The sequence below is a fragment of the Phocoena phocoena genome, chromosome 10, assembly GCF_963924675.1.
Source record: "Phocoena phocoena chromosome 10, mPhoPho1.1, whole genome shotgun sequence".
NCBI lineage: Eukaryota > Metazoa > Chordata > Mammalia > Artiodactyla > Phocoenidae > Phocoena > Phocoena phocoena.
The window spans coordinates 50640593-50666102 of NC_089228.1; the positions used below are offsets into that span (position 1 = coordinate 50640593).

Here is a 25510-nt window from a genome sequence, read left to right on the forward strand (position 1 = left end):
TCCGACCCCACTGTACACGCTACCAATACGATCCTGGACCTCATCTCTCTCCTTCGTCTACTTCATGCCCTGTGGATTTTCTTCAGGCATTTTTTTCATCTCTGGTGCCTTAATCTTCTGGGGTTGCCATAACAAAACGCCATAGGCTGGGTGGTTTAAACAACAGAAATGTATTTTTTCATAGTTATGGAGGCTGGTAATTCCAAGATCAAGGTGCCAGCTGATTCGGCTCTTAGGGAAAGTTCTCATCCTGCAAGAAGGCTTGCAGATGGTCACCATCTTGCTGTGTCCTCACACGGTAGAGAGAGAGAGAAAAAGAGAGAGAAAGAAAGAGCGAGCGAGCGGGAGTGAGAGAGAGGGTGTTCTTTCTATTGTTACAAGGCCACAATCCCAGTGGGTTAGGACTCCAGCCTTATAACCTAAATAACCTTAAATTTAACCTTAAATACCTCCTAAAGACCCTATCTCCAGGTACAGTCACACCAGTGGTTAGGGCTCCAACATACGAATTATATGGGAATCCAGTTCAGTCCATAGCATATCCAGAAAAGTGCACCCAAGACTCCTACTTATATTGAACAATCAGGACTAAAAATAGGGAACTTGCCATTGAGGGGCTGAGAGGTACTCCTCTTGGATATAAAGTGCACAGGGATGACCCCACAAACACATGTGCCAAGGATGCAGCGGAGGCCATGCTGGGAAGATCTCGCTATTGCTCCCTAGAGTGAGGAAACGTAGAAGGAACTCAGACATGACAACACCAGATGACGCTGCAGACAAGAGCGAGGAGGACTAAGGCCAGAGCAAGTCAGGCTACAACAGTGATTGCTACCGACCTCACAGACCATTGCCCATGGAAAGATGTTCAGGATATATTAAGTGAAAAAATAAGGCGACAAACAGTATGTAGCATATGATCTCTCTTATGTAAATAGCATATAGTAAGTATACTCACACTAACCGAACACATATATTCCCCCACCTGTGATAGAAAGATAAGATAGATAGATAGATAAAACTTCTGGTAGGATATACCAGAAACTGTTGATCATGATTAAATTAGGAGGAAAAGGAATGACCGATGTGAAGACCAAGGCTTTTATTTTCCATTTCATATGCACATGTTCTGTTTAAATGGTCTTAGCATTTATTTTATTTTATTTTTTTTTGCAGTACGCGGGCCTCCCTCTCACTGTTGGGGCCTCTCCCGTTGCGGGGCACAGGCTCCGGACGCGCAGCATCAGCGGCCATGGATCACGGTCCCAGCCGCTCCACGGCATGTGGGATCTTCCTGGACCGGGGCACAAACCTGTGTCCCCTGTATCGGCAGGCGGACTCTCAACCACTGTGCCACCAGGGAAGCCCAGCTTTTTTTTTTTTATTGGAGTAAAATTGCTTTATAATGCTGTGTTAGTTTCTGCTGTACAGTGAAGTGAATCAGCTATATGTATACCTATATCCCCTCCCTCTTGGACCTCCCTCCCAGCCACCCCCATCCCACCCATCTAGGTCATCACAGAGCACTGAGCTGAGCTCCCTGTTCTATGCGGCAGCTTCCCACTAGCTATCTGTTTTACACATGGTAGTTTATTTATGTCAAACCTAATCTCCCAATTCATCCCACCCTCCCCTTCCCCCACTGTGTCCACTTGTCTGTTCTCTACGTCTACGTCTCTATTCCTGCCCTGCAAATAGGTTCATCTGTACCATTTTTCTAGAATCCACATATATACGTTAATATACGATATTTGTTTTTCTCTATCAGGCTTACTTCACTTTGTATGACAGACACTAGCTCCATCCACATCTCAACAAATGACCCAATTTCATTCCTTTTTATGGCTGAGTAATATTTCACTGTATATGTGTACCACATCTTCTTTATCCATTCATCTATCATTGGATATTTAGGGTGTTTCCATGTCCTGGCTATCGTAGATAGTGCTGCAATGAACACTGGGGTACATGTGTCCTTTTGAATTATGGTTTTCTCCATGTATATTTGCAAAACATGTATCTAATGCGTCCAGTATCTAGAATATTTAAAGAACACTTAAAACTCAACAACAGGACTTCCCTGGTGGCACAGTGGTTAAGAATCTGCCTGACAATGCAGGGGATATGGGTTCAATCCCTGGTCCAGGAAGATCCTACATGCTGCAGAGCAACTAAGCCCGTGAGCCACAACTACTAAGCCTGCACTCTAGAGCCTGTGAGCCACAACTTCTGAGCCTACATGCCACAACTACTGAAGCCTGCATACCTAGAGCCCATGCGCCGCAACAAGAGAAGCCACTGCAACAAAGAGTAGCTTCCACTCGCCACAACTAGAGAAAGCCCACATGCAGCAATGAAGACCCAATGCAGCTATAAATAAATAAATAAATAAATGGTCTTAGCATGTACATGTAGTTAAAAATTATTTTTATTTTTTTGTTAATTTTTATTGGAGTATAGTTGCTTTACAATGTTGTGTTAGTTTCCACTGTACAGCAAAGTGAATCAGCTATACATATACATGTATCCCCTCTTTTTTGGATTTTCTTCCCATTTAGGTCACCACAGAGCACTAAGTAGAGTTCCCTGTGCTATTCAGTAGGTTCTCCTTAGTTCTTTTTTATATATAGCAACAACAGTGTATATATGTCAATCCCAATCTCCCAATTCATCCCACCCTCCACTTTCCCCCTTGGTATCCATGCATTTGTTCTCTACATCTGTGCCACTATTTCTGCTTTGCAAATAAGATCATCTATACCATTTTTCTAGGTTCCACACATATGGGTTAATACACGATATTGGTAAAGAAGATGTGGTACATATATACAATGGAATATTACTCAGCCATAAAAAGGAACGAAATTGGGTCATTTGTAGAGACGCGGATGGACCTGGAGACTGTCATACAGAGTGAAGTAATTCAGAAATAATAATTTTTAATGTTGAATAAATAAGTAGTTCTCTTGGTAGTGGATTTAGAGATTTTTAAAATTTTATACAACACTAAGATTTTGTAATGTTAAAAATAAAAACTGAGGGCTTCCCTGGTGGTGCAGTGGTTGAGAGTCTGCCTGCCGATGCAGGGGACGTGGGTTCGTGCCCCGGTCCGGGAAGATCCCACATGCCGCAGAGTGGCTGGGCCCGTGAGCCATGGCCGCTGGGCCTGCGCTTCCGGAGCCTGTGCTCCGCAACAGGAGAGGCCACAACAGTGAGAGGCCCGCGTACAGCAATAAATAAATAAATAAATAAAAACTGAAAGAAGTTTAAAGCCCTTAAAGATATTATTTAACTTGAAGGTCCACCTGGGGAAATCACCAAGAACATGATAGAAGCCTACAAGAAAAACTGCCCCCCGCAACCCTACAGTCCCCAAGCCCCCACCCCATGCCATGAAGTCACCTGTGTGAAACAGCATAGGTGACAGATAAACCACAAGACCCAGAGTGAAACATGGTGCTTGAGTCTTGCTTCCACCAATGATAGCAATATAAATGTACACATGGAACATTAATTTTCTCATTTGTAAAAGAGATACGGTATCTGCCTCACAAAGCTCTGTGAATGTAAATGATAAAATATATGCAAAAACATTTTACAAACCATAAAACAATCCATAAATGTTTTTTAAAAGGAGTGAGACTGCATTGCAACACGGACCTTTTAAGATTAATACTTTAGTAATTGAATTTATCTTCTTGGTAGTACTTGATATGGCCCTTCTTCACATTCAGTTTTCCTCTTTAACACATGACAGTTTTAGGTTATCTTTTGAAAAGCTTACAGAGAAGAAACAAAGAATGGAAGGAAGGAAGGAAGGCACACTGATATTCTTTCCAAAAAAGATGCTGTTTTTTGTTCTGGACAGAACAAAAAAGGGCCTAGTTTAGTCCCCTGGTATCAAATATTAATACAAGAAACACTGGCAGATTCTTTAGCAGTGTCTAACATGTACTGAACATTCAATACAATTTTTTTTCAATGAATGGGTGTAATCAATTTCAGATGATAGGAACTTCCCTGGTGGCACAGTGGTTAAGAATCCTCCTGCCAATGCGGGGGACATGGGTTCGAGCCCTGGTCCGGGAAGATTCCACATGCCGCGGAGCAACTAAACCCTTGCGCCACAACTACTGAGCCTGCACTCTAGAGCTCGTGAGCCATACTACCAAGCCCCCGCGTGCCACAACTATTGAAGCCCACGTGCCTAGAGCCTGTGCTCCACAACAAAGACAAGCCACCGCTATGAGAACCCTGCACACCATAATGAAGAGTAGCCCCTGCTCGCCGCAACTAGAGAAAGCCCGCATGCAGCAACAAAGACCCAACGCAGCCAAAAATAAATAAATAAACAATTTAAAATTTCAGATGATAATAATTTGACTAGCAAGAACTCCTTGTGCATGACATGAATTTTCCCAAGCTTGCCTTAATTATATAAGAGAGAAAATTCAGAACTGAAGTCAAGAGAAGTGAACTGGGCCCACGGCTGAGTCTCCCTTATTTTAGCTGCTCCAGTTGGGGTCAGGAGACTGGGGGTAAATTGACTGTAAGGTCTGGTACCTCTGAATAGAATGGACAATTAGCCATCAAAGCAGTTAGACAAGTAGTTCATGATAAACATAATAAAATCTTCCAAATAAAAATATTCTTTCTTCCTCGTCAATAGAGACAAAGAGGAATAGAATTGACAAAGTTATTAAAAGGTTTTCCTTTTTCCCCATTACAAAAAGAAAACTGCTTTAAAATGTACTATTCTGTCAGATCTTCTCTCTCCTGTCTTTTTCTAACATCATACAGAAATACTCTGTTCACTGAGGATCATATATTTCATGTTTCCATTTTTTTCTTAGTTCTTTAGTATGCTAAAAATGAAAGAACAAGGAAAAATGTTCAAGCTATTTCCCTTTTCTTCATTTAAAAAAACTTTATGAAACATATCAACCATTAAAATATGAAAACAATAATAAAACAGACACCCACATATTCAACATAGAGTAACATTTTGCCTGATTTTTCAATCGTATGTTTTTAAGGAAAAAAAACTGCAGATACAAACTACTATATATAAAATAGATAAAAAGCAAGGCCCTACTGTAGAGCACAGAGAACTATATTCAATATCTTATAATAAACCATAATGGAAAATAGTATGAAAATGAATATATATATCTGAATCACTTTGCTGTACACCAGAAACTAACACAACCTGTGAATCAACTATATTTCAATAAAATAATAATAATAAAAGAAAAAAACCTTACCGACACAGTTTCTGATTTTCCTTATCCTCTCAATTTTTCAATTTTCTATTTTATTAACTTGGGTCTCTTGTCTTTATTATCCTTTCATCTACCTAGTCTGGCTTTATTCTATTATTCACTTTCAAACCTGTTGATTAGTGACTTGGCTCATTAATTTATTATCTTCCAGATTTTTCCCTAGTACATGCATTTAGGGTTACACATTTCCATAAAACTGTTTACATATTTGATATATCTTTTTTCATTGTGATTTTTCTCTAAAATTTTGTAACTTTTAATACGATTCCTTCTTCAACCTACAAATTATTTAGCAATAATAGTTATAATTTTAAATACATAAGTTTTTGTTTTTTCTATTTTATTTTGATCTCTAATTTTAATCTACTCTATGAAAACAGAGTAGAAAATAGTTTTTATGGTGGTGATTTATTTTCATATTTTTTTCTTCCACATAAACTTGAAAAAAAGACAGGAATACCAAAGCCAAAGCAGCACTCAGAATACTCACAGAGATCTATGACATTAACTAGTTGACCAAGGTGTCCCTAGAAAAGAAATACATGGGAAATCTACTAATTCTCACTTGATCTGTAAATACAGTAGAGTTCTAAGTCTAGTAAACAGATGTCTAACTTGAATAACCAGAACAGAATCATGGCCCCTCAATCAATTCCCTGACTTGAGCCAGTTTGCAGATCCAAATCCCCTTGAATTAAGAAGGAGTGAAGTCCACTTGAGGGAAGACCCTGGAACAACATCCAAAATTTATACTATTAATTTTTCTCTTAGCTTTCCCCCAAAGGGACCTAAGGCCATCTACCAGGGTGACTGTGCTATGGAGAAAGGCAATAAATCAGAACTTTTGGTGATTTCTAGACACTGTCACTGAACTGACACTACTTCTGGGAGACCCAAAACATCACTGTGGTCCACCAATCGGAGTAAGAACATATGGAAGTCAGGCCATCAATGAAGTTTCAGCTCACATCCCAAACCCATTCTGTGTTTATTTCCCCAGTTCTAGAATGCATAGTTCAAATAGACACACTCAGCAACTAACAGAATGCCCACATTGGTTCTCTGACTTGTGGAGCGAAGGCTATTATGACAGTGGGAGAGGCCAAGTGGAAACCACTAGAACTGTCTCTACAGGCAAATTAGTACCATATAGTGCAAAAGCAGTACCATATTCTTGGAGCGACTGCACAGATTAGTACCATCATCAAGGACTGGAAGATGCTGGAGTGGTGATTCCCAGTACATCCTCATTCAACTCACCCATTTGACCCGTGCAGAAAACATGTGGACCTTGGCCAAATTATGCTGAAATCTCATCTGTGCTACTTGGAAGTTGTGTGACTTTTGGTGATTTACATAATCTTGGAGGGTTTTTTCTTCATCTGTAAAATGAAGCTAGTTATACCATCTCACATGGTTATTATGAAAATTGAATGAAATGTTCATCTACAGAACTGTCATTCAATGAATGCTAATCAACTTTCTCCTTGAATATCCTGGTGGTTGAGGCATTTAGCATTCTCTGTTTCTTCTACTGTTTTTTTTATTCTGTTTTTTTTCTCTACTGTGCTTTCATTTATCCCTTCACTCATCAAACATTTTTAACCACTATATGTCAAGCATCATGAAAGGCACCCAGAAGACAATAATGAACAAGCCACACTTAGTGTTTATAATCTTATCGTGTACAGTTAGCTAAGAAGGTAGCCACAGAAAATATAATTAAAGTACTATGGATATGAGAGGAGTTGCAGAATGCTTTGGGAGCTTATAAATGGGTACCTAATCTGGTCTTAGTGCTTACAGAAGATATCCTAGTAGACAGATAAGGCAAGAAGAACAAATAGGCTTTGGCAAGGAAAGGAACCAGGAAAGTCCAGGCAGATGAAACATCCATGAAGAGGCCCAGAGGATAATCTGGGGTGTTCAAGGACCAAAGAGAAGGTTACTGTGCCTGAACCATAGTGATTGATGGGGAGGGATGGCCATGTCCAGCCTATGGAAGTTGGCCTGGACCAGATTAAGCCTTATCTTTCAAGCTTTTCTTAGGATTTTGGTCTATATTCTGGGGGGAAAAACGGAACATTTGTGAAATGAATGAAGTCAGAATTCTACTTGTTGCCTCAATATAAAACTATAATGTTTTACAAAGTCAGGGTAAATTAATGTTAATTACTTAATATCTCTATTTTCAGAATGTGAAGTCAAAATTTAGATCAGCTAAATACCATTCCCCCAAATCACACACATCTGCATTGTACAATTATGAACTGAACCAGAACTACTGAGGGTAATGGTAAAAGAGAAAAAAAGTCCAAGTATGTTGCCTCATTTTTTCACACTCCCATGATACTTGTGCTGTCATCCCAGGACAAAAAAATAATCAGGCAAGTTCTGTCTGACTCAGAAAATCATGTAACTGACACATTGGGAGATAAATAAAATCATGGGGCTGCAGCTTCATTTATTAATGGTCTGCTTTGGAGAAAGAAGAAACAAAGGTCTCCTATTCTCAACAAATTCTGTATTCACTGCCTCTAAATCTTCCAGACATCTATGCGTGAGTGCAAGTCTGTGTACTCAAATGAATAATCAAAAATAAATGCAGACCCATAAGAGTATACATTTGTTCAATAAGAGCACACTATATCATATACACTAAGCAAGGTAAATTGTAGAGAACTGAAGACTTGAAGCCCGAAGATTTAATTTCCAACTTTAGCTTGGTCACTTTCTATTTGTGTGACTATTTATGCGGAAATCACCTGGCTTTTTAATTTTATCAGTATCCTCTGAAAAATAGGTATAATCATATTTAAATTATTGTATATTTATAGAAACTTACAGCTAGAAAGGTACTACCTAAGAGATCATAAAATCTCTCAATCCCTCTCTGTATAAAGGTGAGGATAATGAGGCCAAGGAGAGTGAAAGGATTTGTCTACAATATACAACTTTTTGACCTCAAGCTTTTCAGTAAGATAACATCACTGTTCTGGGGGCTTTACTTACATTATATCATCTAATCCTCATAATAACCCAGTAATATAAGTATGATGATCCTTATATTGTGGATTAAAAAAATGGATTATAAAGTTTAGGAAAATTGCCCCAAATTATATAGCTGGTAAATTGAGTTGGTAAATTGAGCTGTAACTGAACCCTGGTCTTTATTTATGCCTTTCCCCTTAAGCTCCAGGGCACCAGCTTGCCTGTTATGCATTCTTTCTTCATCTCTGCTTTTATGGCTGATTCTTTCTGCACACATACAAAAGTGTTTTGGAAGGACTTCTTGACAGTTCCAGGGCCCTGAACTCCCCTACGCCTTGGTACACACAGAATATGCTCACATCAAAGTCTTAAGTTTGAGCTAGCCAGCCTCTTGATCTCATTAAAATATAGAAAAAATCTCCAGAAAATAAACAAATAGGAGTTTGGTTCAAGTATGCATACTCAAAGTTCATGGATAATTTAGGAGAACAGAGGGTAAGGACTAAAATTATCAACTAGCTAGAATTTTTCTGACACTTCCATTTGTGTTTAACTGCCAGGAGTGTCCACATAGTTTGTACCACTTGAAGATTAATGAGAAAATGGTTGAGTTTAAAATGGCAAAAGGGTAGGGCTTCCCTGGTGGTACAGTGGTTGAGAGTCCGCCTGCCGATGCAGGGGACACGGGTTCGTGCCCCGGTCCGGGAAGATCCCACATGCCGCGGAGCGGCTGGGCCCGTGAGCCATGGCCGCTGAGCCTGCGCGTCCGGAGCCTGTGCTCTGCAACGGGAGAGGCCACAACAGTGAGAGGCCCGCGTACCACAAAAAAAAAAAAAAAAAAAAAAAAATGGCGAAAGGGTAGTAGTGCCTGAAGCAGCCTCACCTAACATCTCACTGACAGATGATCATGAAGGTACATAAGCAGAGTAAAATTCACAAGAGTAAAAACCACAATCAGAAGACCGCCTATCGCCAAATAGTAGGAGGAGGTTTCCCTACTGGTGACAACTGAACAAGACTGAGGGGAAGAAAAATGGAAATGTAAACATACATTTGGCTCAAGAAATAACCTTAACCAGCTGAAATAAGGTGAGAAGACTTTCCTGAATCCGGTCTTCCTGAGTGGAAATGTGCATGCCTTAGCTCTATTAGGAAGAGTTTTTACAAGTAACACCTGCGGGGCTTCGCTGGTGGTCCAGTGGTAAAGAAAGAATTGGTTTTCCAATGCAGGGGATGTGTGTTCAACCCCTGGTTGGGGCATAAGATCCCACATGCCACGGGGCAGCTAAGCCCGCACACCACAACTACTGAGCTTGCGCACCTCAACGAGAGAGCCCGTGTGCTGAGAGAGCCTGGTGTGCTGCAAACTACAGAGCCCACGCGCCCTGGAGCCGGCTCACCACAACTAGAGAAGAGAAAACCCATGCACCGCAACTAGAGAGAAGCCCGAGCACTGAAACGAAAGATACCACATGCCGCAACTAAGACCCGACACAGCCAAAAAAAGAAAGAAAATATTTTTTTTTTTTTAAAAAGAAGTAACACCTGCAAGGGAGTGAGGGAAATGGGTTTAGACTTGGGGAGAAGTTTAACTGTGATCTCGTTATCAGCTCTGGAGCATGAACGGCTCTGTGGAGGGTCCTCACCTGGGGGCAGGGCCTTTACACCCCTACACTGATAAGTCACTGTACCATGGTTGTCCCCAGGAGTGCACTTAACCTCTGATGGTCCAGCGGCCTTCAGTGATGGATAATTCAGCTGTCAGTGCCTGAAACAGCTGGGAGAGTACGTGCCTCTGTCCTGAAGGGGTACCTGGTATTTGCACCAGAGCACTCACTAACAAAACACTTTCTTTTCCCACTTTTCACTTAATGCTCCCTGGCTCAGGCTGTACCAAATGGAAAAATTAGGAGGAAATATTATTTTTGAGGCTCAGTAGATGTTCCTCCCCGCTTTTCCCTTCTATCCACATGTATTCAGAGATCACGACTTCCTGAAAACAACAAATGATGGGATACTTTCAGAGACGCAGGAGCAGTGTGTTAAATCTTTGGAGGCACGATCCCCGGGAACAAAGTATTTCACGAGTACATGGAGTCTGGAAGATCACTAGAGACAAAACATAATGACTGCTAATTTTTTTTAAAAAATGCACCCCCCAGTCTAGAGTTTAGAGAGTATAAAGATAGGAGAGAATTCTTCAAATGCCCAGGGCCTTAGCAGAAAAAGCCTGCTACACACTGGCAGCTGGACTAAAAATGAGGCACAGTAATACTCCCAAGCTATAGATCAGATGATGGAATAACCAACCAGAGTCGAAATCAAAAGTAGAGGAGCCAGGGCCAATACACCTACCTGCATGTAGGAAAACATTATGTCTAGAAAGATTCACTCTCATTTTAAATAGGAAAAAAAAATATATGTATATGCATATATATATAATATGAGTTATGCAGAGAAAAGACTGGAACACGTAATAGGGAATTCTGTCCAGAACACTAGAATAATATCTCTTTAATATTATCTCCTGTAGTATGAGAATAAATTTTATAAGGAAAACTGAAATGTACTTTGAATGGAATAAGTAGGTAGATAAATAAATAAAATAACAGACATTAGGAATCTCAAAAAATTTAAAATATAAAAAATTAACAAATACAGGCTAAGATTTTAAAAACAGCAATAATATACACAACAGGATGAGAAACCAATGTGGCTGGCATAAGGAACCCTTGCCATGAGACTAAGCTGACAATAAAAGAACTAAACTGGCACTACTCCAAAATCCTACTATGTTTCTCTAGTAAATTCACTTTTCCCTGCTCCAACATGACTACTGATATCTTCTCCGTGCCCCAGTGTACCCTCAACTATTGACTTGGCACCATTCTTTAATTAAAAGCCAAGTTATTTATTTAATAAGTGAAATTCATAACATAGAAGTGTTATCTCTTCCCACCCACAAATCTATGAGTCTTCCTCATCATGGTGGTTGAGGACACGGCCTTTACTGTAGGCCATCTTGGCTTTAAGCCCCAGCTCCTCTCTTCAATAGCTGTGTGGGTAGAAAGGAGTGGCTTAACTGTTCTGCACCTCTATTTTGCCCTCATTATGTTCAAAACAGTGACAGACTCCATCTCCCAAAGTACTTGAGGGTATTAAGTGAGTTAACATTGTTCAAGTACTTGGAGCAATCCTTATCACGTGGTAAGTGCTTAGTAAATGTTAGACATATGACTAATTCATGATTAAAATAAAAGAAGTGCTTCTACTCTTACACTGAGCTAATTTCTTGTGTGTTCAGATCTGTTTCAGCTATGCCATCAGGGAGATCACGAGGAAAGCCAAAATGTAAAGAAGCTATGGCAACAACCATACACAAGATCCTTTATATATACATACATACAGATTGGGATGTGATTGGAATAAAGCGATATGATTTCTGTTACAATGTTAGATTGCTAAATAAACATCTTCCTTTACACCTCGTGTGCTTTTGTTCTTTTAGGGTTGGTTAAAAAAAAAAACATAAGTATCTCATGTCTTGCTCTAAGATCTTACATTCTCCTAATATCTGATATTAAGGGTGTTCCATGATGAGAAACTTTAAAACAAGCGTGGATCCAGATTTTATTGGGCCTCAAATTTATACACTTAAAAATATATACATATATGTATGTGTATATATACATATATATACACATACATATATATACAAACACGTTTTAAGTATGTAATGAGTTACAGGACCTATGCAAGTGAAAGCCCTGCAGCTTAAGTTTCATCAGCATCTCCTTTAATATCCTCAACAATCCTAAAATGAGGATGCTATTATCACCCACATACCGATGAAGAAATACAAAGTAACCTGCCAGATGCTGAGCTGCATAGACACTGAGTGTCCTGGCTGGGATATGTCCCCAGTCTCCTGGCTCTGAGACCAGTGTCCTTTGCCTCCACATTCCAGCTTCCTCTATTCTTAGAGGCAGAAGGGAAATGCGGGTCCTCAAGGTCACCTCCTTCTTTCAGCTGCCTCTTTCTCAACATCTACACATATCATGGGTTTTCCCCCAGTTTTTAAGGTTCTGCTGCTGCTACTAGAGGTCATGTGGGGAAGCCTGTCATGCTCACTGGGTTATGAATCACTGGGGACCATGTCAAGTGTTGAAATACACAACCCCAGCGAGGGGTAATGACTGTTAGGCAATCATACAGTCCTCAAAGTCATAACAGGAGGTGTCCTCAGAGCTCCCAGATCACCCTCTGTCTCATCCTCCCACTCATGTGGGCAAGGGTAATCAGGAGTTCTAAATATAGTCTTAGAAGCATGCATTGGGCATGTTAACACATGCTAACACATTACCACTTCCCTGTCAACACAGGGAAGTCTCCCTCTGTACAAGAGGAAAGAAAGATCAGAGAAATTTTGATTCCTGAATAGCAGTGGTGGTAAGATGCTGGGGAGGCTGGAAGTAAGAGAATGTTTCTAAAAGGTAAGTCCAGGGTCACAAAGGAAAAAGAACAGGATCTCTAGTCAATGGATGCCAAGGATGGACTCACAATAACATTGCCATTGTTTTGGAGGAAGAAGCCATACATTCCTTAAGGAGCCATAAGCACAGTTGGGAAATCCTTCTTGAGGCCCCATGACTGAGTATATCCAAAGGGTGGACATACTGGGTTAATCTGGGAAACTGACAGACCCTCTGCTTCTTCCAGCCAATGCGTGACTGCAATGGACTCGTCCAACATTCATTCATCATAATCCACGACATCATGTCAAATACCCAGTTGAGGAGAACATGATTTATTCTCAAGCTGCTATCTGACAGGAGAAATTTGAAAGGGCAAAATGGCTGATTTCAGAGACCATTTTATTCCAGAACCCTAAAGCCATTAATGATTTGCCCTGCTCTTTGCTGTTCTTTTACATAAATGTAAATCCCTTAAGAGAAGAAGAATGTCTATTCCTTAATGTGTACACAAATATAATTTTATGGAAGTAGCTCTTATGGGATTCAGAGCGATTCAAATCCTCTCTAATTCACTGATTGGCTGTGGATTATAAGTTATTCAACTTCTCTGCTCCTTTGTTTTCTCACCTATATGATGAGCCTCATGTACCACTTGCTGCACAGCAAGATAAAGCTCTTCCCTCCATCTCACTGCAGGTCCATCCCATCTTCCATTTCCTTCAAGCTTCTCAAAAAGTCCTCATCATAAAGATCATAAGAAAGGTCATTGCAGCCTCTTCGTTTACACGTTTCTGATTAAAGAAAAATGCTCCAAATATTTAAATGCCTCATGAACCCCACAATGCCCCACCAGAGGGCACACATTTTAAAAGCATGTAGTGGCCGCATCTGAACCAACAAATAGTTACTGGGCACCTTCTCTGTGCTAGGTGGTATGCTAGAAACTATGGAGATGGATACAGTCATGAAATAGAATATCTGCTTTAAAAATATTCACTCAATAAAGGAAAAGGAAATCATAAATTATAAATGAAAAAGGGACCAAAAAGAAGGACAGGCTGAAGGAGCAAAGAGGAATAAGTCATGCTGAGCCATACTGAAGTCTGAGGCAAAAGGAAAAATCAGTAATACAGAACCAGTCTTTGTTTAAAATCTTGATTTTTTAAAATCATTAACCTTTTGCATTGATTTTGATTTTTAAAAATATTGCATTCAAATAGCTTTTATCTTGATTACTGAGTTTCTTTTCCCCTTAGGTTTTGCACATTTGATCAAAGATGTTATGGAAAGAATTGTGTCCATTCAAAATTTACATGTTGAAGCTCTCACCCCCAATGTGACTGTATTTGGAGATAGGGCTTTTAAGGAGGTAAATAAGGTTAAATGAGGTCAAAGGATGGGGCCCTCAATCAATAGGATTAGTGTCCTTATAAGAAGAGGATGAGACACCAGGAAAAAGACCATGTAGTGTCACAGTGAGAAGGGGGCCATGTGTAAGCCAAGAAAATTGGCCTCAGGAGAAACCAACTCTTCAACTCTTTTGACATCTTGATCTTGGACTTGTAGCCTTCAGAACTGTGAGAAATAAGTTCCTGTTCTTTAAGCCTTACAGTCCGTGAGTGCTTTGTTATGGCAACCCTAGCACACTAATACAGAGGGTAAGGAGATATTTCATGATCAAAGTCATTTGAGTAGTCTTAAAGATTGAAAGAGTCTGGATAGTCAGCAGATAAAGATAATTCTGAGAATTTTAAGCATGAAATAGAAATTGGGAAAGAGATCTATTGGGCAGAGGCAATATCTTTGAGGGAAACATCAGATACCAAATTTATCAGCATATGGAATCAGGCAGACACCAGAGCTGAATTGACCTTTGACAGAAACTTACACTAGTGCCTGTTTTTGTAAGACATGTGAACTAAGAAACCTTTACGTTTTTAAATTGTTAAAAAAAAATCAAAGTAGAATATTTTTTGATGTGTGAGTTACATGAAATTCAAATTTATGCATCCATAAGTGAAGCTTTATTGAAACACAGCCCTGCTCATTCGTTCAAGTATTGTCTGTGGCTGCTTTTATGCTACAACAACAGAATCGAGTGTTTGTGACAGAGACTATATGGCCCACAATGCCTAAAATATTTGCTGTCTGACCTTTTACAGAAAAAGAGTGTTATCCCCTGGACTAGAAAATTTCCTTCCCACACTCACCCCTAACATAAACACATATCTGTTTAAAAAAGAGAGAGAGAGAATGATAGAGAGTGGGCATGAAGGGAGGGAGGAAGAAGAAGAGAATAAGAAGATGTGGTACATATATACAATGGAATATTACTCAGCCATATAAAAGGATGAAATAATGCCATTTGCAGCAACATGGATGGACCCAGAGATTATCATACTAAGTGAAGTAAGTCAGAAAGAGAAAGACAAATATCATATGATGTGGAATCTACAGGTTGATACAAATGAACTAATTTATAAAACAGAAACAGACTCACAGAAAACAAACTTGTGGTTACCAAAGGGGAAAGGGGGTGGGGAAGGGATAAATTAGGAGTTTGGGATTAGCAGATGCAAACTAGTATATATAGGATGGGTAACCAACAAGGTCCTACTGTAGAGCACGGGGAACTATATTCAATATCCTATAATAAACCATAATAGAAAAGAATTTGAAAAGAATATACATATATATATGTGTGTATATATACATATATATATATATATATAATTGAATCACTTTGCTGTACACCAAAAACTAACACAACATTGTAAATCAACTATAATTAAATTAAAAAAAATTTTTTAAAGATGTGTGTCTCTTGAATTTCCCCAACACCCCATAAGAATAAGGGTAAGAGCCCTTAATTTAGCATTGACAAAAGTGAGTCTGAAGCCATGCTGTTCTGACAGCTTGTCATATTACAGACCCAAGAGCACCACTGTAAAAGCTGCTGTGGTCAGCCACCAACTCTGATACAGCTCTTTTCTAAACCAAACATGAGACACATGCTCACTTTGTTACAATGCAGAGCTCATTATACAAAGCACATTTAGTGTAACTGTCTTAGACAAAATGCCTCATTTGCCCACTGTAATGGAAGATTTGGCATAGCTGTGTTCATTAAATCTCCATGTCCCCGTTGACACCCCACAGCTGAAATCACCCATAAGCAAATTTATAGGAGAATCATTAAGAGTGAATGAGTTCTCACTTTGGAGGGATTTTTTAGATAAATGAAAGCACGGCTAGGTCCAAATTTGAAGTGATAACAAACCTTGTATCTAAGTAGAACCATTTTGCTAAGAGAATAAACATGACACACATCAATGATGTGATTCTCTTAGAGCATCATTTGCATAACTCACAGGTCGCCAATCAAGTAGTGAAAGCGTTACTTTGTTGATGTTCAAGGCAATTGCTTTTCTCCACATCCCCACATTGGATGGATCAAGGTGGCTTCTGCTCAGCCTTGATTGAGACCAACTTAACCACACCAGTCTTTGCCAGTTTTATTTCCATGGAGCACACCAGCACATGCATTTTCTGAAATCTTAAAAGAATCATTAGTTTCTCTAAAGAAAAGGTAAGGTTTGGAAAGAGTAAAGGCAATAGAATCAGAAAAACCTAGTGTGGGCTTCCCTGGTGGCAAAGTGGTTAAGAATCCACCTGCCAATGCAGGGGACACGGGTTCGAGCCCTGGTCTGGGAAGTTCCCACACACCGTGGAGCAACTAAGCCCATGTGTCACAACTACTTAGTCTGTGCTCTAGAGCCTGCAAGCCACAACTACTGAAGCCCGCATGCCACAACTACTGAAGCCCACGTGCCACAACTACTGAAGCCTGTGCGTCTAAAGCCCATGCTCCACAAGAGAAGCCACCGCAATGAGAAGCCCACACACCGCGACAAAGAGTAGCCCCCGCTCGCCCCAACTAGAGAAAGCCCACGCACAGCAACGAAGACCGAACGCAGCCAAAAATAATAAATAAATTAAAAAAAAAAAAAAAAAGAGAAAGAAAAACCTGGTGTAACCCTGTTTGACCATGTACTACCTTTGAGATTCATGGCAAGTTACCTAATATTTTTGGGACTGCTTCCCCATAAATAAAATAAGGTTGAAAATAGCAGCCTCTTCAATTTGCTGTGAGGAGTAAATGAAATAATGTAAGTAACCCTTTTAGCTTAGTGCCTGACACATCACTAAATTCCCATGTTAGTTTTCTTTGACACAGTTTTGGAAATTTTAGGCACCAAAATAAAAATTGATGTCCCCTGGATCTGACTGTATATTCTAGAAATACAGCACAAATTCTCTTTTAGAAAATATCCTTCTGTGCTCAGCAAACATTTTTAGTATTTTGAAATGGAGAAGACATGAAAGAATTCATATTATTTTAGACACATGCACAGATATCATACTGTTAAAAAGTAGAAGAAAAGAAATGTGGAGTATTTACAATGTGTTGGTTTGGGCTCAATTCTCTGAGTGATAGAATGTTTTTTAAGGCTTTTTGTAAGTTTAAAGAAGAGAATTCAAGGTTGGATAACTAGGCACATTCGCTCCATTTTCAGAAGCCGTAAGCCCCTCCAAAGAGAAACACACACACACACACATACATATTTTACCTGTGGAAGGGGAAATTAAACAACAGTGTGTGGTCTGGACAGTCTGCCATTGCGGGAGAAGTTGTTTTGGGGTTGGTTTGTTTTCAAGCAGCCCACCCCAAACCTCTCTAGTTCATTTCTCCATGATACCAGGGAGATCCCACCAGCTGTGATTTCCATACTCAGATTCTCTTCCTGCAGCCTGGTCAATTCTTTTCCTGTAGGATTTAGAGGGGAATGAAGAGTAGGACTAGTCTGACTAGTCTCAGCATGGGTGCACACCTTTCCACACACAAGAGTGAGCCAGCAGACCATCAGAGGCCACATCCCTTTACAGTTGGAAGGAAACTGAGACAGCAACAAATTCAGCACTGGATCCTATGAAGAAAGTCCATTCCCTCTCCCAAGACCAATTCACATGGGTATAAAAATCCTACATTTGGCACACAATTTTAAGCAGTGTCCACCTGTAAACACAGCCCCGCCACACCCCAACACATGGCTCATGGATCTTAGATGAAGAATTCCCTCCACGGATAGTTTTTAACAAGAATGGAAGGAGGAATAAAATTTTCTTTGATCAACAGACTTCTCAAAATTTTTTATCAAGGACATAAAACCTGCTGGAAAATGTACTGTATTCTCAGCAACTATTTTTGCTTGGTTAATGTTTTCAGATAACCATGCAGATGAGTAATTTACTTCCAGGTAAAATCCATCATTTCCACATACAATGCATTGGTTAGCGTATCCAGGGCTTAGTGCTATCTTTTTGGCATACTGCATTTATAATAGCTTGAAAGATATTTCAAACATAATACATTTTTAACTCTAGGTAACTTAATGATTGCTTTATGCTGAAAAGATAAACTGAAAAAAAAAAGAAATAAAAGTTCTGTAACAAGGATGTGATATAATAATCCATGCATAGTGTAAATCAATGAACTCATTTTAATAGATACATGAGGGTAATTGTTACAAGTGCATTTGTTTTAAATAAATTTTTGAAATTTCAAAAATAAGAAAAAGATTTAAATATTAAGTATAATTTTTCTGATATGAAGTTTTCTGTGGGTATTAAAATTTCATGGTTATGAAAAAATATGGAAAATAGTATGAAAAAGGAGTATGCCAAGTGCGTGTACAGAATGATTACCAAGATAAAATGAAACATCATGCAAAAATGAAGAAAGACTAGAAAAAATTATCCTAAAAATTTTTATGTGTTATGGAATGCAAAACAGGGAGCTATTTTTGTATTATTTTCTATCTACCAATTTTCCTGTGACATTTTGCCACTTACAAAATGAAACAAAGATGCTTTAAAGAATAACCAGGTTGGGCAGGGCTACTAAATTTTTTTCTAGACATCAAGTCAAACAACAGCTACCAACCACTTACTCTGTCCCAGGTCCTAGAGTAAGTATGTTTAAATGCTTTGACTCCTTAATTTTCAAAAAAATTATTTAGAGAATAAAAGGTTATCCCTTATTTGTAGATGAGGAAACAGACTCTGAGTCTGTTACACAAATCTAGTAAGAGAGAGATTTGGCAAAGATACATGCTTCTTTCTAATCCACCGTATTTTTCAAGTTTTTGAAACCTAACACTATACTACTTGGCAGTCAAGACCAATGGGTTATCTCAGTGCAGCTGTATTACCTATAGAGCAACACTGATGGTGGTCAGTGAGTGTGTCGGCGGGGAAGGGTGGAGGACAGTGGTTGAGACCACTGAAGCCTTATCCTTGTTTGTTTCCTCTAACATCATTCACTAACTCGAGATACCTTAACAACTGAAAGCAAAATCGGTACACAGAAGAACAAACCTGATTCCACATTGTATCTCTTCTGTTAGCTCTAACCCTTGTGCTTTGTTGCCTGTGCTCAGTCATGATGGCTCTGCACCTCTGTAAAAGAACCCTGCCTGTAGCCTGAAATATACATGATAACCCATTTCAAGGCTCTGACTTCCAGGCTTGACCTTTAAAGGTAAAACACCTTCCCATTCAGAGAGATCAAAAGTTGCAAAACAGAAAATAACAATTGTCTAATCGACAGGAATATTGTGACCAGACCTACATGGACAGCTGCAAGAACAAAGAATTCCAACACCCAGAAGTTTGCAACAACCTGCCACATCCCCTCCCCTCTCAGTATAAAAGAAGACTGAATTCTAACTGGGATAAGATGGTTCTTTGGGACACTGGTCTACCATCTTCTTGGTCTGCTGGCTTTCCAAACAAGGTCACCGTTCTTTGCCCCAACACCTCATTTTTCCATTTATTGGCCTGTCATGCTGAAGAGCAGTAGAAGCTTGAACTCAGTAACAAAACCACAATTCCAAAAGATCATGCAAAAGTTGATGTTAGGGTGAGAATGTAATTCACGTCTCAGTGGAATCTTTTTGTATGTTTTTCCTTTCTGTTCCCTGGGATGGGAAGAGGGAGAACAGTAAAAAACTCAATTGCATTCAGCCACATGCATGAACCAGGAAGGTTAAAGATTTCAATATTTAGATGGGTTTGTACAGGAACTAAATAGTTTCACAATTATTTGATAACTTCTGCAGGGGAATTCTAAAAAGTCCTTTCTGAAGAAAGGTCTGCATAATACTATGACTATAACCACATTTACATAACACAATATAAAATGTGTACCTTTATTCCTAAATCAACATATTTACAGCTTAATTGTGAGGAAGTGGCACACCCAGATGGCATTCTGACTCACTTATTTAAAGGCCAAAACATATGTGTAATGGACAGTGAGCATGAGAGTAGGTAATCTTATTTAAAGGGGGGAAAATATCAAAATCTTAAAATCTTCATCATTCATCTCATCCTTTATATGTCCCTGGGGTTTTCACTTTTTCTCTTGGCATTTTCCACAGCACAGTATTTCAAGACCAGGATTTGGAGAATTTAAAAGGCTTTTGTGCAAAATGAAGCAGGCACCATCCTGTGTCTATCCTTCATGCCTTACTCTTTGTAGGACTAAAAAAATATGGAGAAAGCTTAAAATATCTGACGTTCAACAGTGATGCTACCTAGATCTGTCCTGTGCTTCCTGAGGGAGGAGAAAAGAAAAAAAGAAAAGCACAGGAACAAAAGCATCAGTGAGTATTTTGCCATAGGATAGCTATTTAATTGAAAACTATAGCCTATTTTTGTGAATCCCATGGATAACTGACACACAAACTTGCCCAGCCTCATTCTTTTCTCATCATAGTGACCCACTGAAGCATCACTGTCTGGCTAGAACATTTGTACCCACCACTTCCATTTATATCTGAGAAATTGCGTCTCTTCCTACAGTTTCCCCATTTAAATAAATAGCACATGTGAATTGTTCTCTATTATTGTATATTTCACTCTGGAGGTCCTCACGCTTCACCTTTGGGTCCCCACTGGCAGAGTTCTCTGTCTGGCCTTGTTGACTTTTCCACACGTCATCAGCATTAATCACTTTACCATTGATTTTAGGGTGGTTCTGGCTGCAAGATCTAAATATCTGCTTCCCCTCCTGGCCCCTAATTTACTTTGCAGCTACAATGTTGAGCTGTATGTATCATGTTGGCCAATGGCACATCTAGGAATTACCATCATGGATGAAAATATAAAAGGTCCAAAGCCAGCAGAGCTTTTCCTCAGGATCTAAAGGTTTTTTTTAATAACTTCTGTCTTCTAGGTTCAGGTTCTTTCCATGACTTGAATCAGAGTTATTTTGAGGACTGGTGTGAAAAGAGATACAGTAGATATTTTCTGAGTTTACTTCTAGACTGCTTTGCAGATAGAGCAGGATAATGTGATATGACCTTGCTTTCCTACAAAATTATTGGTGACACACTCAGAGAAGAAACTATGTGTAGGGGTCCTATGAGTCTAACGCTGTGCTCGTATTAAACACTTAGTTCAGAGCCTCAGGGAGCTACAGTACCAATCACTGAAAGAATAAATCATTCAAAAGTCATTTCTACCTACCTTAAACAGTTGTTTCTTGATCTTGTTTATTTGTCTGTTTAAATAAGGCTCTTCAGCATTTGGCCTGAATGGTATGTAGGGTGTTCAATCCATCTGCATTTATACTGGCGCTCTAACTAAAATCTCCATCCCGAAGATTTTCCATGTAACATGTGTCCATCAGGATGTTCTGCCAAATGAACAAACACAAAAATAAAAGAATTTATTGGGCAAATATGTTGAATATGCTCTTTCTCTTGGAGATTAATAGGAACATTATCATATTAAAATGTGTAATACACATACACATAATAAATTTTTACATAACATCTATAATGCCCTATAGAACTAGTGTTTAATGAAACATCTGTTCATTATCACTACATATCATTTTAGGGCCCAAGTCAAAGTCCCTTTCTTTGCTCTCAGAGTCATCAAACTACAGTGACAATTATCAAGAGGCCTCCAGGGTTTCACAGCCCATTCATTTTTGTATCACTGCACAGTGTTCACCAGGCAGTTTTACTTAGAGTCAGTGATCACTTAATATTCAATGATTACACGAATAAATGCATTCGGCACTGACTAGAACTTAGAAATACATATTTTCTGTGAGAGAAACGCCTTTAGTTACAGGACTCATCACACTGGACTTTTGTATCTGTGTAAAAAAACCACCAATTGCCAGGAAAAAAAGCAGTTCAAGAGCATGCCATCATTTATTCAAATCATCTACCATCTCTTTTGTCCATAAACCACACTAAAGTCTAAACTATGTTTCCAAGAGTTTGTGCATCTTCTCCCAAATGCTTGTATCCTAGCTGAGTACTTGGATCTGTCTTATTTTTAGAGCTGCAGAGTTATAAAACCTCTGAGTGGGAAGGAGCACTTTACAGTCAAGACAGACCAATGGCTTCATCTTCTACGTGAGGTAACAGTCTCAGATGGTTCACAGCATTTGCCCAAGGTCAACACGGGAGAAATTTTCGAAGACGTGCTTTGTACTTTTCCCTGTGTATCCAACAGTCCCTAGTACACTTAATAAGAAATTTGACACATTAATTCATTACATTTATACCAATACCTTCTTACGAGCTACTTTTTCAATAGATCAACCTCAGAAGTCTATTATCTTAAGACAACAGAAAGGAAAATTTTCCTAATTAGACTACTGTGTAATTTACTAAGAAATGATATACAGCAGGTCTAGTTTGCAAAAGAAAATCAGATAAAGTGATGAGAGGGTGTCTATGAGAGCTTGTGAGACTAAAGGTGAAAGTGTCCCAGAGTTTATGACAAAAATTTCCTCAGCTCCATGGGACCTCACTTCATCGAAAGTTCCACTATGTATTGCTTAAAAAGGACACACCTGACACTTGAAGTATGAATTGAAAGAACTAGAAAATGTAAAGATGAGAAAGAATTAGAAAATGTAAAGATGAAATGTAGTTTCAATATTAGTATCAGACAGAGTAAACTTTGAATAAATTTATTATGTGAAACAAGAGTAGTTATTTACTTTTATAAAAGGTAGAATGCACGGTGATTATGTAACAGTTTGAAAACAGTTTATAAGGAAAAAATTGAAAAATGGGAGAAATGGACAAATTTATAATTATGGTAGCTTTTAACAAAAATCTCAATCTTGCAAAAATTTTAAAATGAAGTAAATATAGAGCTTTTTATAATTAGGTGAGTAATAGTAATCATTCAATGGTTAAATAGGCTTTCTACATGCAGAGTAAAAAATTATCTTGTAATTTGCTTAGAACCTGGACATAAACTAACTGCATAAGAGACCACAGGAACATCTCAATACATTCCAAGAACTAGAAAATGTGAAGGCCATTTTCTCTATAACAAAGCAGTTAAGACTAGGAATGAATAGCAAAAATTTTTTTTTTTTTTTTTTGCGGTACGCGGGCCTCTCATTGTTGTGGCCTCTCCCGTTGCGGAGCACAGGCTCCAGACGCACAGGTTCAGCGGCCATGGCTCACGGGCCCAGCCGCTCTGCGGCATGTGGGATCTTCCCGGACCGGGGCACGAACCCGTGTCCCCTGCATCAGCAGGCGGACTCTCAACCACTGCGCCACCAGGGAAGCCCCTGAATAGCAAAATTTTAACCAAAAAGTTACAGGAAAAAAAGAGAGACAACTTTGAAGACTTTTAATTTTATTCTCAGAATGTTAGTTAAAAAGATTCATGTATTTACAAAGCCAAGGCAGACAGTTGAAAATAACCTGTTGTCAGAAATATGTACAAGGAAAAGAAAAATCTGAGAGCTGACTTTAAAGTGAGGCAGTAGACTTGATACTGCAGAAAACTTCATCGCTGGAACTGAAGACAAACAAGGCAGAATCCTAAAATTTGACGGAGAAAGCTAAAGAATGAGAATTAGAGAAGAGGTAACAGTTACGGAGGACAGATGACAGATCCAAATGATCCAGTCCAGATAGGTTAAATTCCTTAGCATCCATTTCCAATGAAAACTCTTTGATAATGCAAATAGAGGTCTCCTTCCAAAAATGAGGAATATTCTACTGAAACTGACATCCAGTTCAAGTTAAAAGGCAGCATGCTAAAAGCCTTACAAGTAACTCAGGAATAACACTGAAATGTTGGACTTCAAAAGTATATCTCGGATTATTCAAAATGTTTGGGGAATTAAGGAGAAGGTCAATATGTGCTCCAAAATACCATGCTAATTTTATGCACAAGAATGTCTTCTGTGTCTTTAAATTCCTACAGTTCCATGAGTGAGAGACTAAATATACAAGACCTAAGTGCTTCCAGCCCCGTCACTGCTAGGCTCCAGTTTGTGTAGAGGTAAGATCATGGGGATGAGCTCGATGAGCTTAAATTCCCTTCCAGGTGTCACTGTCAGTAAGTCTGAGACAATGGCTATAGATATAAGTATCTACCCGGGATGAAACATTGACTCTGACCGTGCCATTTCCTGTTTTTCTCTAATAATATAATGTTTTACTGAGTGCTTGTTATGTGCCAGATATCATTCTCATGATTTAATTCTCACAACAATCCTTTGAACTGAGTATTACGGCTCTCCCTTTTTTTTTTTTTTTTAAGATAGGAAATGAGGCTCAAAGGAGTTAAATACTTTGGCAGAGGTCAGACAGCCAGAAAGTGTCAAAGATGTGTCTCTAACTGCTCTGAGCCACTGAGCCACCCTGCCACTCTATGGTATTGTTTCTCAGGATTATTTTGCCTCTCTCTGTCACCATGCTCCCTACTAGCTCTCTTTGCATGAGACCTTGTATCCCTGTCATCTGGTTTTCTGGAGTTTTCTTCTAGAATGATTTAAGACTGTGGATCTGAGAGCTACACCTGCTTGAGTAAATGGACACATGCACCCACTCCTGGTAATTCTTTTACGACTTGGCCCTCTCCCAAAGGGGTTGGTGTTTTGCTCTAGAAGTGAAAAAAAAAAAGAGCTCAGAGTTTCCCAAATTGTATTTTGCAGATCACCAAGTAATATGAACTTCAAATTGACATTTTATGAAAATAACACAGCTCTATGTTTTATAAAGTATATGTAAAAATTCTGGATTATATAATATTTAACCAATTTCTTTAATAAGACAATTCTCAAAAGTTTTACTACGCTAATGTATACTACACTGGATTTCTTAGGTGTTTTCTATAATATAAACTTTTACTTATTATCCATAAACTTTGGGAAGTGCTAAATTATACAATTATTTATTTATTCAAATAATCATGTCATCAGAATCTTCATGAACATGGATACTATTATGCTTAACTGGGAAATTTGGACTCTGGACATAATATCACAGAAATAAATTGTTAGAGAAATGGAACTCCTCTTCTGTTTCAGTTGTGTCAGGAGATGAACTATATATAAACAGCTAATCTCCATCTTTATATTTAGAAGCAAGGAGAAGCTTTTTAGAGCCACTGAGTTCAGTCCTAAATATGTGTTTCATCCTTTCTAACACAAACTGTTTATAACAAAAGAACTCCAGCTTGCACACGAAGAGGCAGTATAAGCTCCATCATCACGGTTAAATCCCTGAGGCGTGGGTGAATCTGACTCAGGTGTGCATGTCAGCTTCTTAATTCCATTTCAAAATGTGCCTTCTCATCAGAGCTAGAAAGCAACCTCTGTTTATCTGTGGAATCAAGCATGGTTAGGGTCCTTCCATTTATGCT

At 38.9% G+C, this 25510-nt stretch overlaps 1 pseudogene; it reads left to right on the forward strand.

Moving 5' to 3' along the window:
- The first annotated feature begins 767 nt into the window (after positions 1-767).
- Positions 768-25510, forward strand: part of LOC136129581 (large ribosomal subunit protein mL64-like) — a 53950-nt pseudogene continuing 29207 nt past the window's right edge.